The 11,096-nt window shown below is 40.8% G+C and overlaps 1 non-coding gene across 1 annotated transcript; it reads right to left on the bottom strand.

The window, feature by feature from the left end:
• Positions 1-298: 298 nt before the first annotated feature.
• On the bottom strand, positions 299-403 carry LOC114019522. Its single transcript, XR_003564575.1, has one exon. It is a non-coding gene; the product is annotated as a U6 spliceosomal RNA (small nuclear RNA).
• Between the last annotated feature and the right edge of the window lie 10,693 nt (positions 404-11,096).

Below are 11,096 nucleotides of genomic sequence, written 5' to 3'. Positions count from 1 at the left end.
TATTTAAGAGATTCTAACAAGATAACCCCTGTTCTTGAGTCTAGGGAGCATTAGCTTACTAGTTTTAATGCTGGGTACTTTTCAGGTCAACTTATAACTTGAACAGTATTTTTCAAATCAGGATACTTGCCTGTTCTTAACCAACCAACAACTTATTAATTCACCCAGAGCCACATTAGTATACAATCAACCATTCACCACTCAAGTGTAGACACAATCAATGTCCTAGGTGTGAACTACATACACAATACAGCCTTGCAAGCAATTATCACAGACTAAAGTTGCAGCAGTTATATCAAAAATATGGAAATGCTTCATGAATTTGCGTGTCATCGTTGCACAGGAGCCATGTTAATCTTCTCTGTTTCATTCCAATTTTAGTATATATGTACTGCCAAAGCAAGCAAGGAACAAAGCAAATTACCAAGATTTCTCATTACGTTTATTTATGATAATAAATTCTCACTTCCTAACACATTTATCACACTTCCAAGGTTGCACTTGTCTTTAAGGCACTTTGAAGAATGTGGTTAGTAGAGTTTGAATGTATTGGTCCGAAGGGACAAGGTTAGAATATTAAAAACAATTGCTTAAAACAATTCTTTTCAACCTCTCTTGGGACAATTTTCCTTGACTCATAAAAAAAAAGGAATTAAAATCTAAAAAAAAAAAATGGTTACAAGAGAGACCTCAGGCAACCACCAAGATAACCGACAGTTATTTATATTAAAATAACCTACAGTTGTTTATATTAATGAATAGAAGGGGAAATGCAGTCTCTGAGATTATATCTCACCACTTCTTCTTATCCTTGTAGCATTGGGATGGGGGAGAGTCCTTTCCAGAGTGCTGGTCCAGGCATTGGTCACACTTAGGACTCTTCAGCTTCTCGTGTTGGATTCAGTCAACCCTCTTGAGTTTTATATACCTGAGGTTCAGGGCTCGTTGGAGGGAGCCACCCTCTGATTCCTATTGGATATATGCCGAGTGCGTGTTCAGGTTTCAGCTTAGTTTTTCTGCTGCTTCCCATTGGCATCCAATAGATGGCAATAGTGTATAATTTTCTTTAATCCTCTTCTTATTGGAGGCTCTTTAATTTTAATTCATTTCAAGGATTGTATTTCATTGTTAGCCTCTACTATCAATTGAGATTCCCCTTTATAGCTATTTCTCTTACTATTTCAAAATTATGCCCTGGTTCACATCTTTTAACATTCCCCCTTCCTTGTTCCAGACAATTCCTATTGCTTCTACAGTGCAAAAGCCACGTTCAATGAAAATTAACAAAAGCCCTTATACTCTTCTAAATTTGGAGGACATATGCCACATATACTTTGATTGTACACAAGCATTTCACATGATTTAAGCCTTACATTAGAACAAGAGAGATTTTCCACATATAGATCTGATTCCCCAGCAAAAAAAAAAAATGTTCAGCTTCTAATTTGGGGTGAAAGAGATATTATCCCTGGTATATTTGATTTACCAAGAAGATAATATATCGTTTATAATTGGAGATGAAAACATGTGGTTTGGATTTCTTGGGGGTAACAGGTAGTTCACCCAATTTTACTGTCAATCTTAAAGTCACATTTCTAGTCTGCTTAATTTGCAGCTTCCCCACCCATCTCTTCATCTATTCAATGTGCAATAGGCCACTTTGCATAGGAAAGCAGGGTGTGACCCTTTCTTGGTAACTTGGGCTTTGGCTACATTGGCAAATGAATAACAAAACTTCTGTCGTTCAGAAGTGTTAAAACACACACACAACCCTGAAAGACAAAAGTTTTGTTGACGAAAAGTGCCAGTGTGAACAGCGCTTTGTCAGCAGGAACACACTCCTGCGGACAAAGCTACCACCCCTCATTGGCGGTGGAAGTTTTTTGTCTGAGAGAGAGAGCTCTCTCCCACCAACAAACAGCAGTTCCACTAAAAAGGCGCACAGTGTCACGGCTGTAGCGGCGCAGCCGTGTCACTAAAAGGTTTGTAGTGCAGACAAAGCCTCAGAGTTCTTTTTTAGCTAGGTTGGGAGGGAGAAAGATGTTTTATCCATATGCATATTATAAGAGATTCTTGACTAGGTGATTAACAATACTCTTGTTTAGCCATTTTAGTTTGTATAGTTTCTGTTCTTGGGGAGAGAAACTCTTGAACTAGGCTAATCTGGGGGTCCTTAGACAAAGTGTCTCACATGATGTGAACCATTTTCTTATCGTCTTTACTTAGGTGGATCGTGTTTTGAGATAGACAAGGTTACTTTTCTAATTTTACTGAGGGCTAGAAGGAATCATTAGTTATGGACCATTCAAGGCATATCTGTTCTATAGATCCTTTATGAGATGGTGAAATTGTTGTGAGTGATGAGATATGTCTGTGCTCATAAAACGTATATCCCAAAGTCACTTGTGCATCTGTCATACAATTTGAATAACCTGAAATAGTAAAAATATATCAATCAAGCAAGTGTGTATTGCTATAAAAGGAGAACAGTTTACCATGACTTTTAAAGTAGTACAGCTGGGTAGGCTTGCTAGAATTTAAAGTGGTGATCAAGTTGCAAATACATTAGAAGATGCGGTAGCAATGTTGGCTTGTTTTTATATTTTAAAGATAAATCTAGCTACATCAGTGTAACAACATTTCTTTGATCTCCACAGAAGGGATATCATTAGATCAACTGTCTGGGGAGATGAACACCACATATTTTTATGAATATACCATGGTGATTAGACATGATCACATGTATGAGACATACACATTATACAAACAAACAAGGAACTGACTACTAAGTTAGTAATATCACAGCAAACAGCAGCTATACTGTTATACTGCCAAAAAAATCGATAGCTTAACTACAGGGCAAAAATATGAAACAGATGCTACTGAGAAAAAAGCTGTAAAATTTAATTACTCAATGCAGACATTGAGGGGGAAAGTGTAGTGCATTTATGAGTTGTAGATTAAATTAATCTTATGACATTTAAAATTCTATTATTTTGGTTTTCATTGGTATCAACTAATACTTTCACACATTTGAATGGGAGACTTAGTAATAATACCTTTTACAATACTGTTAAGCATACAAATAAAGTTTGTAGACAGTAATAAAACTGTGTCTTATATTTGCTGCTATGTTCAAGCCTGAAGTTCCATTTCATGATAGCTGTTTAATATTCTACAGGAAATTGAAAAGAAATGGATTTCAAACTGCTATCCCTTATTCAGTTAACTCAATGTTAGAGAATAAGACATTGAAGAGATAACTATTTTTATCCCAGAAAAGGTGTTGATTTAAATAATGCAAGCATAAAAATAGATTTCCTATAAATTAGCAGATTGGGAGTTATTTAGAAGGGTACAGTAGTTCTGCTATAGTAAGAGTTCTGATAACATTTTAATCATATACCTCCCTCACTTTTCAAAGTTTACAAATTAGCTCATAAAACAGTCATTCTAGGCTGGAATCTGGTCTCAGAAGGAATAACCAAACCAAGATCCAGTAAGCTTGCATGTTGTGAATTTATATGAATACAAAGCCATGATGTTTTCAGAAGTTGATACTGCTGTTGCTCACACAAGTCTCATTTTAATAAATGGAAATTTGTGTAAACCAAATTCAAGACCATGCAGAGTGCAAATAAATAAATACTGGTCCATATTTAAAACGAAGTAACATGACAGATATTGTGATGTGAAAAACAGCAACTTCTTGTGATAATAATTATTTTTCCTAGTGAAGGCATTACATGATGTCAAGGTTCCTTCCCCACTCTGAACTCTAGGTTACCAGCTTAGGTTAAAACTTCCCCAAGGTACAAACTATTTTACCTTTTGCCCTTGGACTTTATTGCTGCCACCACCAAGCGTCTAACAAATATATAACAGGGAAAGAGCCCGCTTGGAAATGTCTTTCCCCCTAAACTCTACACCCCCTTTCCTGGGGAAGGCTTGATAAAAATCCTCACCAATTTGCATAGGTGAACACAGACCCAAACCCTTGGATCTTAAGAACAAGGAAAAAGCAATCAGGTTCTTAAAAGAAGAATTTTAATAGAAGAAAAAGTAAAAGAATCACCTCTGTAAAATCAGGATGGTAACTACCTTACAGGGTAATCAGATTCAAAACATAGACAATCCCTCTAGACAAAACCTTAAGTTACAAAAAGACACAAAAACAGGAATATACATTCCATTCAGCACAACTTATTTTATCAGCCATTTAAAGAAAACAGAATCTAACGCATATCTAGCTAGATTACTTACTAAGTTCTAAGACTCTGTTCCTTTTCTGTTCCTGGCAAAAGCATCACACAGACAGAGAGAACCTTTGTTTCTCCCCTCCCTCCAGCTTTGAAAGTATCTTGTCTCCTCATTGGTCAGTTTGGTCAGGTGCCAGCGAGGTTATCCTAGCTTCTTAACCCTTTACAGGTGAAAGGGTTTTTCTTCTGGCTAGGAGGGATTTTAAAGGTGTTTACCCTTCCCTTTATATTTATGACACATAAGCTGCAGCTTAGTAGGACCCATCCTACAAACAGAGTAGCCCCATTTATGGCAAAAGAGGATTATGGACTGTGACCAGGCAAAATGGTTATAAAATATGGAAACTTAGACTAAAAAACCATAATGAGCTAGAGCAGAGTCAGCCTTAGGAAAAATGCTCCCCTGGGCGAACTTGTATTTTGGTGTCCTATCCATCACTCCTCGTCCCCACAGGCTCCCTGCACTACCCCGCACCCCATCACCTCCAGGCCAGTCTGCCTCCAACTAGTGCTTAATTTGTATCGGCACAAATTAAGCACTGGCTGGGCAGCTGCAGAGCAGTAGCTTCTGGGTGCGTGCCCAGCTCTGAAGGCAATCCCACCGCCAGCAGCAGTGCAGAAGTAAGGGTGGCATGGTATATGGTGTATTGCCATCCTTACTTCTGAACTGCTGCTGTGGCTTGTGGTGCCTAGAGCTCAGCTTTGTGTTGTCACACAGGGGCTGCATTTTGCCAGAGCCCATGGCTCTCCTGCAGCCCACTGGGCACTCCTGGGTGACCAGGAAAACCATTTCAGATTTTGGGGGATGGAGAGCAACTTTAACTGTGATCCTAGGGGCTACTTAGGCACCTGTTAACTCTAGGTTTTTTGCAGATAAATAACTTAGGAATTAGCTGAAAGGAGCACTGTATCTAACTCCTATATAAAGAAAGGAAAAAAAATACATACAAACTCTAATTAAAGACACATTTTAAGTTTATATGTATGTTTAGAACAATCAGGAAACTATAGAAAGGATCCCTGAAAGTATAGTCTACAGCAAGATATTCCCAACCAAGCCTTGAGGTATCAGTTCTGGTGCTTTAACACAGGTATCAGAAACACAAGTTTGATACTTTGTACATTATCTTGAGTAGACATAAATAAAAATAAATAAAATCCGCTTACCTTCTCTAACAGACAGACACCACGTTACTGCCATTATTTACTCTATTTTAGTCAATTGTTTTTCACTCCACTAAAAATGAATTTACTTAATTTTAACATACATGATTAAGGTTTTAGTTTCTTTTATTAAGAAAGGGAATTTTCTAATTATTTTGGCATTTATATTTACAGATCACAAACATGGACACGACTCACTAACATTTGACTCCATCGTTCCTATTAGTATCATACTTGGAAATGCATTTATTTTCATATGAATTTTAAGTTATTTTATAGATATAATGAAAATAAAATTTGAAAATAAGCGACCTTCATCTGCAGTGTCTAAAATTGTGTGTTTAGCTAATTTTTTTTAAAACATCACTGCCAAAGTGAATACAAGCTAAATTTACATTCTAGGAGACTACTATTATTTGATTGTACCACTTTAAATAATGAATGACAAAGCACCATATGATAATAAAAGTAATAATGACAATTATTGACAGTTTACGCATTTTAGAACTCCATTACACAAATAATTAAATTTAAGCATCAGAGAGAAATAAAATTTATGAAATACACAGACCAACCCAAAAACCTCCCCACAAAAAAAAAACCCAACACACCAGCACTGTAATCCTTAAACTTTGAAAGAATAAAATTACAGAGAATATATGTACATTGCACATTTTGACAGGAAGTATCAAGAAGTAATAATAACAACAACAATAATGCAAGTTTGTTGGGGGTGAATGCGTGTGTTGGGGGAATGAGAGAGAGAGAGAGAGAGACAGAGTGTATGTGTGTGTGTGTGAGAGAGAGAGAGAGAGTAAGACAGTCTGTGTTGGGTGAGTGAGAGAGAGAGACAGAGTGTGCATGTTGGGGAAGTGTGTGCAAGAATGTGTGTGTGAGTGAGAGAGAGAGAAAGTGTGTATTGGGGCAGTGTGAGAGACAGCTTTTGTATGTGTGCATAAGAGAGAGACAGTGTGTGTACGTTGAAGGAGTGTGAGAACCAGTGTGTGCGTGAGACAGAGTGTTTGTGTTGGGGGGAGTGTGAGAGACAGCACGCTGTCACTTTAAGCATAGCACTCAATAGTCTGAAGGCTTGTTCAGTCCAGCAGCAGTGGCCAGCAGCTCCCAGGTGTAACCCAGAGGCAGCAGTACAGACTCCTGTCCTTCCACCCCAGCTCAGTAGGGATGGGCTGGGGACACCCTAATGTCAGCCCTCCCTTATGCAGCAGACAGGAGGTTCCTGGGTGCATCTCAGCCAGGGGCAGCTCCAAACAGGCATAGGGGGCAGGAGCGGGGGTCCTGGTACTCGGAAGGGGGGCTGGCTCCATCACTTTTAGAAGCAGAAGGGGCAGAGAGGGGTGAGTAGGGTACAGGGTCTTGGGGGAAAGAAAGGTTGTGAGGGCGGAGCTTTGTGGGGAGGGGTGGTGTGGGGACAGATCCTTGGGGGTGGGTGGCAGAGTGGTCCTGAAGTTTAACACCCTTTGAAGTACATTACCATTATGCTGTCCTACCTCCCTGCTCCCATTTTGTTTGCTTCACCCACCTGCCTTCAACTAAGAGTGTCAGCTCTTTCAGATTGATTTTTTGCCATATGTCTGGATAAAATCCAACACAGTGTGGGATGACTGGGTGGCACATGCAATTGCTACCACGATACAAATTATTAACAATCATATTGTATAATATAAGATTGATTGCAATTACTAACTTTCTTCTTAAAAAGAAACAAGCCACAAAACTAATTTTAAAAGCTAGACAAATTCTCACACATTCCTAATCCATGAAAGTCAAGATCTTCTTGCTGTGTTACACATTAAAAAAAAAAAAAAGATCAGTTTTGAATAGTTATTTTATACTGGGTGTGCTTTGTTGATGTAGTTTTACAGTCCTCTAAACTAGTGATCGTTGTGCTGATTAATATGACGTATACGATTGTTCTAGTAGGTTAGTTGAGAAAATGGTGGTGGTTTAGCTTCACATCTAATCATTGTGAAATTTTATTTCTTTATTGTATATGGCTAAGCATTTGGGGTAAATCAAGCCCCTTCTCTTACAGCGGTGAAGAACTTATTAGTAGCAGAACCAAAGTGCTCCCTTCACAAGAGGATGGAAATGGAAGGGTCTGAGGCAGCATAAGGAGTGCAGGTGGGAGCTGGTTATAGAAGGGCCAGGGCATGGATGAAAAGCCTGTTGCTGCACAAATTGTCCCATCCTCCCCATGGAGGGGCCATATAAAGGCCTAGAGAGCCATTACGTAAAAAACAAAAAAACCCACAACCTCCTGCCCCATGTTTATCTGCCCTGCGCATAGTCTGAATGCTTAGCCACTTTCAAATATTGATGCTGGGCAGGAAAGGGAAATTAAACAGGTAATACTTCATGGTTAAGCTTCAGAGCAATGCTCCATACCCAGGGACAAGAGAAGTAGTCTGAATAGAAAGAAGCACAAGGTCTCATCCCTTCTTTTTCTTGCTTACTGAAACCTGGATGTACTATCTAGTGGGTTTGGGACCCTGCTTATGAATAACTCTTTATTCACTTGCATTTACTTATAATTTTCTAAAACATTTAATTTTAGGGGATTTTTGGGATGCTTGGTTTCAGTTGAGAGTGCAATTTTGGGGGAGAATTTTGGGCAAAATCTTTTCAGCTGAATCTGAATTATGGAGGAGTGGGGTGGGGGGGGAATCCATTTAACCTATTGTAAAACAAAAATTCTAGACTCCCTATTTCCCCACCAAAAAAACCTGTGCAAAAATGGCAGAAATTTCAAACTTGTAGCTCAGCAAATAGATAGTCCTTGATGCTAAATACTTGCTGGCCTTCAGGGGAAGATTAAATAAACATGCTCTGTTGTTATTGGCTAAGATTCCAGTAGATACTAACTGTGACAGGATAGCTAGTCCCCGTGAGCACAACTGGTCCAATACCTGCTGTGTCAGAGCTGGTGAACACAATATAACCAATTAAAGGGCGCTGTGCTATCCCTGGGTCTATAAAGGGCTGCCAGAGGGCAGGAAATAAGAGGTAGAAGGAAGTTTTGGGGATAGGCTTTGCCTGAGGAAAATAAGTTATAGTATAATGGGTACCTGGAGTTAGGAGCTTACGGAAGCAGCGCTGGGGCTACTGCTGCAGGAAATGAGCAGAGCTGGGAAATTGCCAGGAGCAGGAGTGCCAGAGACCCCTGGGAGAGTGGCCCTGAAGCATGAGAGAAATGAATGAGTTAAAAAAAATTGATTTCTGTTGATCTTGCTGGTGTTAAGGGAATAAACTTTGTTAAAGGAGACTGGGCTTGGCAGTGAGTGTTTGGAAGCTGGGGAGAAGCCCTATCCTATGACACCAATTAAATCCTGTTCTTTCTGGATAGTTTAACAAGCACTGTTGCAGAGACAGTTTACAAGAGAGGCATTATATATGTCTATTTATAATAACCATATTACACATAGCAAGTGTCTTCCCCCCCAAAAAATCACCCCAAATAAAACAAAATTGCCTTAACAGTAGGGACAAAGAAAATATCATGTATCCAGTGGCTGATTAGCGACAGTGCCTGTGCCCAGGGACCTTGGCCAATTAGGGTGCCTTTGAAAAATGGGTGCCACCCACTCACCAGCAGGAGCGCTGGGCAAGGCAGAGCAAGCCCCCACCCTGACTCCACTCCCCAGCAGGCGCACTGGGCGGGTGGGACAATGCGAGGGAAGTCCCCGTGCCCCAACCCTGGTCTGACCCAGAAGCACCTGGTGGCAGGAGGATTCCCAGCACCTGGACCCTGGCTGCAGCCCTGGGACTGGAAAAGCTCTAGCTCCCTGCTGCAGCCTCAGCGCTGAGAGAGCTCTCACTCTCCGCTGTGGCTGTGGTGAGGTGGAGGGACAGAGCTTCTTTGGTCTTGGGGGTGCCGTTGGGGGGGGGAAGGATCAAATGGGTTGTGGGGGTACAGAATGGAGCAGACTCAAAGGGGAAGGGGTAGAATAGGGTGGGGCCATGGGTGAGGCTGCATCTGGAAAGGAGGAGAGACTGCTGGCAGAAGGTGTGGGGAGGGGCACCCTACTTGCTCTGACCCAGGGCCCCACAAAACCTTAATCCGCTTCTTCATGTATCCTGTGAAGTTTCATGGTGTTTTCATGATGCTGACTGATTTCTGTGACACTGTCAATTTTATGGTCCCTCCCAAGCCTGTACTGAGACCTGCAAGGACAGACTGCTGTGCCCATGTAGCACTGCATGCAGTTCAGTGGGGGTATGCAGAGGTACAGAAGTACGTCATAGTTATTGACTGCGACTGATGTGAGCACTGAGAGTCACTTTGTTAACCCCCTTCCCTCCCTCTGCCTCCAGCCTGAGGAAGACTTTCTTGTAGTAACTGGCTGTTAACTTCCTGATACCACCAGCCTTTCAGCCACTAAAGCACTCTCCTCTCAGTTATGCCAGCCCTGTCTTTCTTTGCCTTGCGGGTTAACAATGGGTGCACTCCAGTCTCCCAGTCCCCGTCAATTGTTCCCCTGTGATATCCAGCTCCTGACAGGGGCTACTCACAGAAATCCAGATCCTCTGTCCCTAAAGAAGCAATGTCTCCCACTTGATCAGTTTTACCTTAAGCCAATGTTCCTGTAAAATTACACGGCACTTGAGAACTTACAATAAAACAAAAGGAGGTATACTTAAAAAAGAAAGGAGAGTTAACTAGAAACAAGAGTGTGGTGGAAGCAAATGGTTACAATACAAAATACAAACATGAAACACATAATAGCTACCTTTTCTATCTGGTAAAATACTTTTTCCCCGTAAAAAGTTCATTCTGTTGAAGAGCTGTATGGCTTCACAGAAACCTGGGTCCAATTTTTTCATGAACATCCCTGCTCCCCAACTGTGTCTTCAGTCAAAATTTGCAGAGGGTCTTTCTACCCTCCCTTGCATCCCACTCTATATATTGAATCAGTCTTTTGTCTTTCTTCAGAGACATGGTGAACATCTGTCTGTTGTAATGTTTTCATTTTTTCTCCTCCAGATTGTTTGCAGTTTTCTTTGTTGATTTTTTCAGTTATCGTCTTGGGGTAGAACAAGGCTACACAATGGAGCCTTGCATGACCTCACTGGCTAACGAGGATGGGGGAAAATCTCCCTGCTGCTTGAATTGGCTATCACTAAAGTTAAGATTTTTGTCTCGGTTATTTTTAGTAAAAGTCACGAACAGTCATGGATAATAAACAAAAATTCACAGGATCCGTGACCTGTCTCTGACTTTTTTACTAAAAATAACAGGAGGAAAGAGGGCTGGGAGGAGGAGGAAAGGGAGCTGGAGCCCCACGTGGAGCAGAATGAGAGCCCAGGCCCTATCATGGGTGGGAGAGGGGCAGGAGGACAGATAACCGCAGCCCCCACCACTGCCACAGGTGGCTGTTGTCCCCGGCTGCAGCCGCTGACAGATGAATCCAAAGTGTCAGAGGTCCAGTAAAGCCACAGAATCTGTGACCTTCGTGACTAAATTGTATCCTTAGCGATCACTGAGACACATTGTTTCCTCGTGACTAATTTTTTTACTCCAAGTCCATAAAGTATACTTTCAAAGTAAATATATTATTCCTTAAATATTACCCATACATACATCTTGCAGTGTGTGTTATGAGCTTTCTATAGCTACCTTACATGCTACTCTTTATGGATAAATACCCTCCAAGA

This window comes from Chelonia mydas, chromosome 2 (assembly GCF_015237465.2).
Source record: "Chelonia mydas isolate rCheMyd1 chromosome 2, rCheMyd1.pri.v2, whole genome shotgun sequence".
Taxonomy (NCBI): Eukaryota; Metazoa; Chordata; order Testudines; family Cheloniidae; genus Chelonia; species Chelonia mydas.
This window is presented reverse-complemented; position numbering and strand designations above follow the sequence as displayed.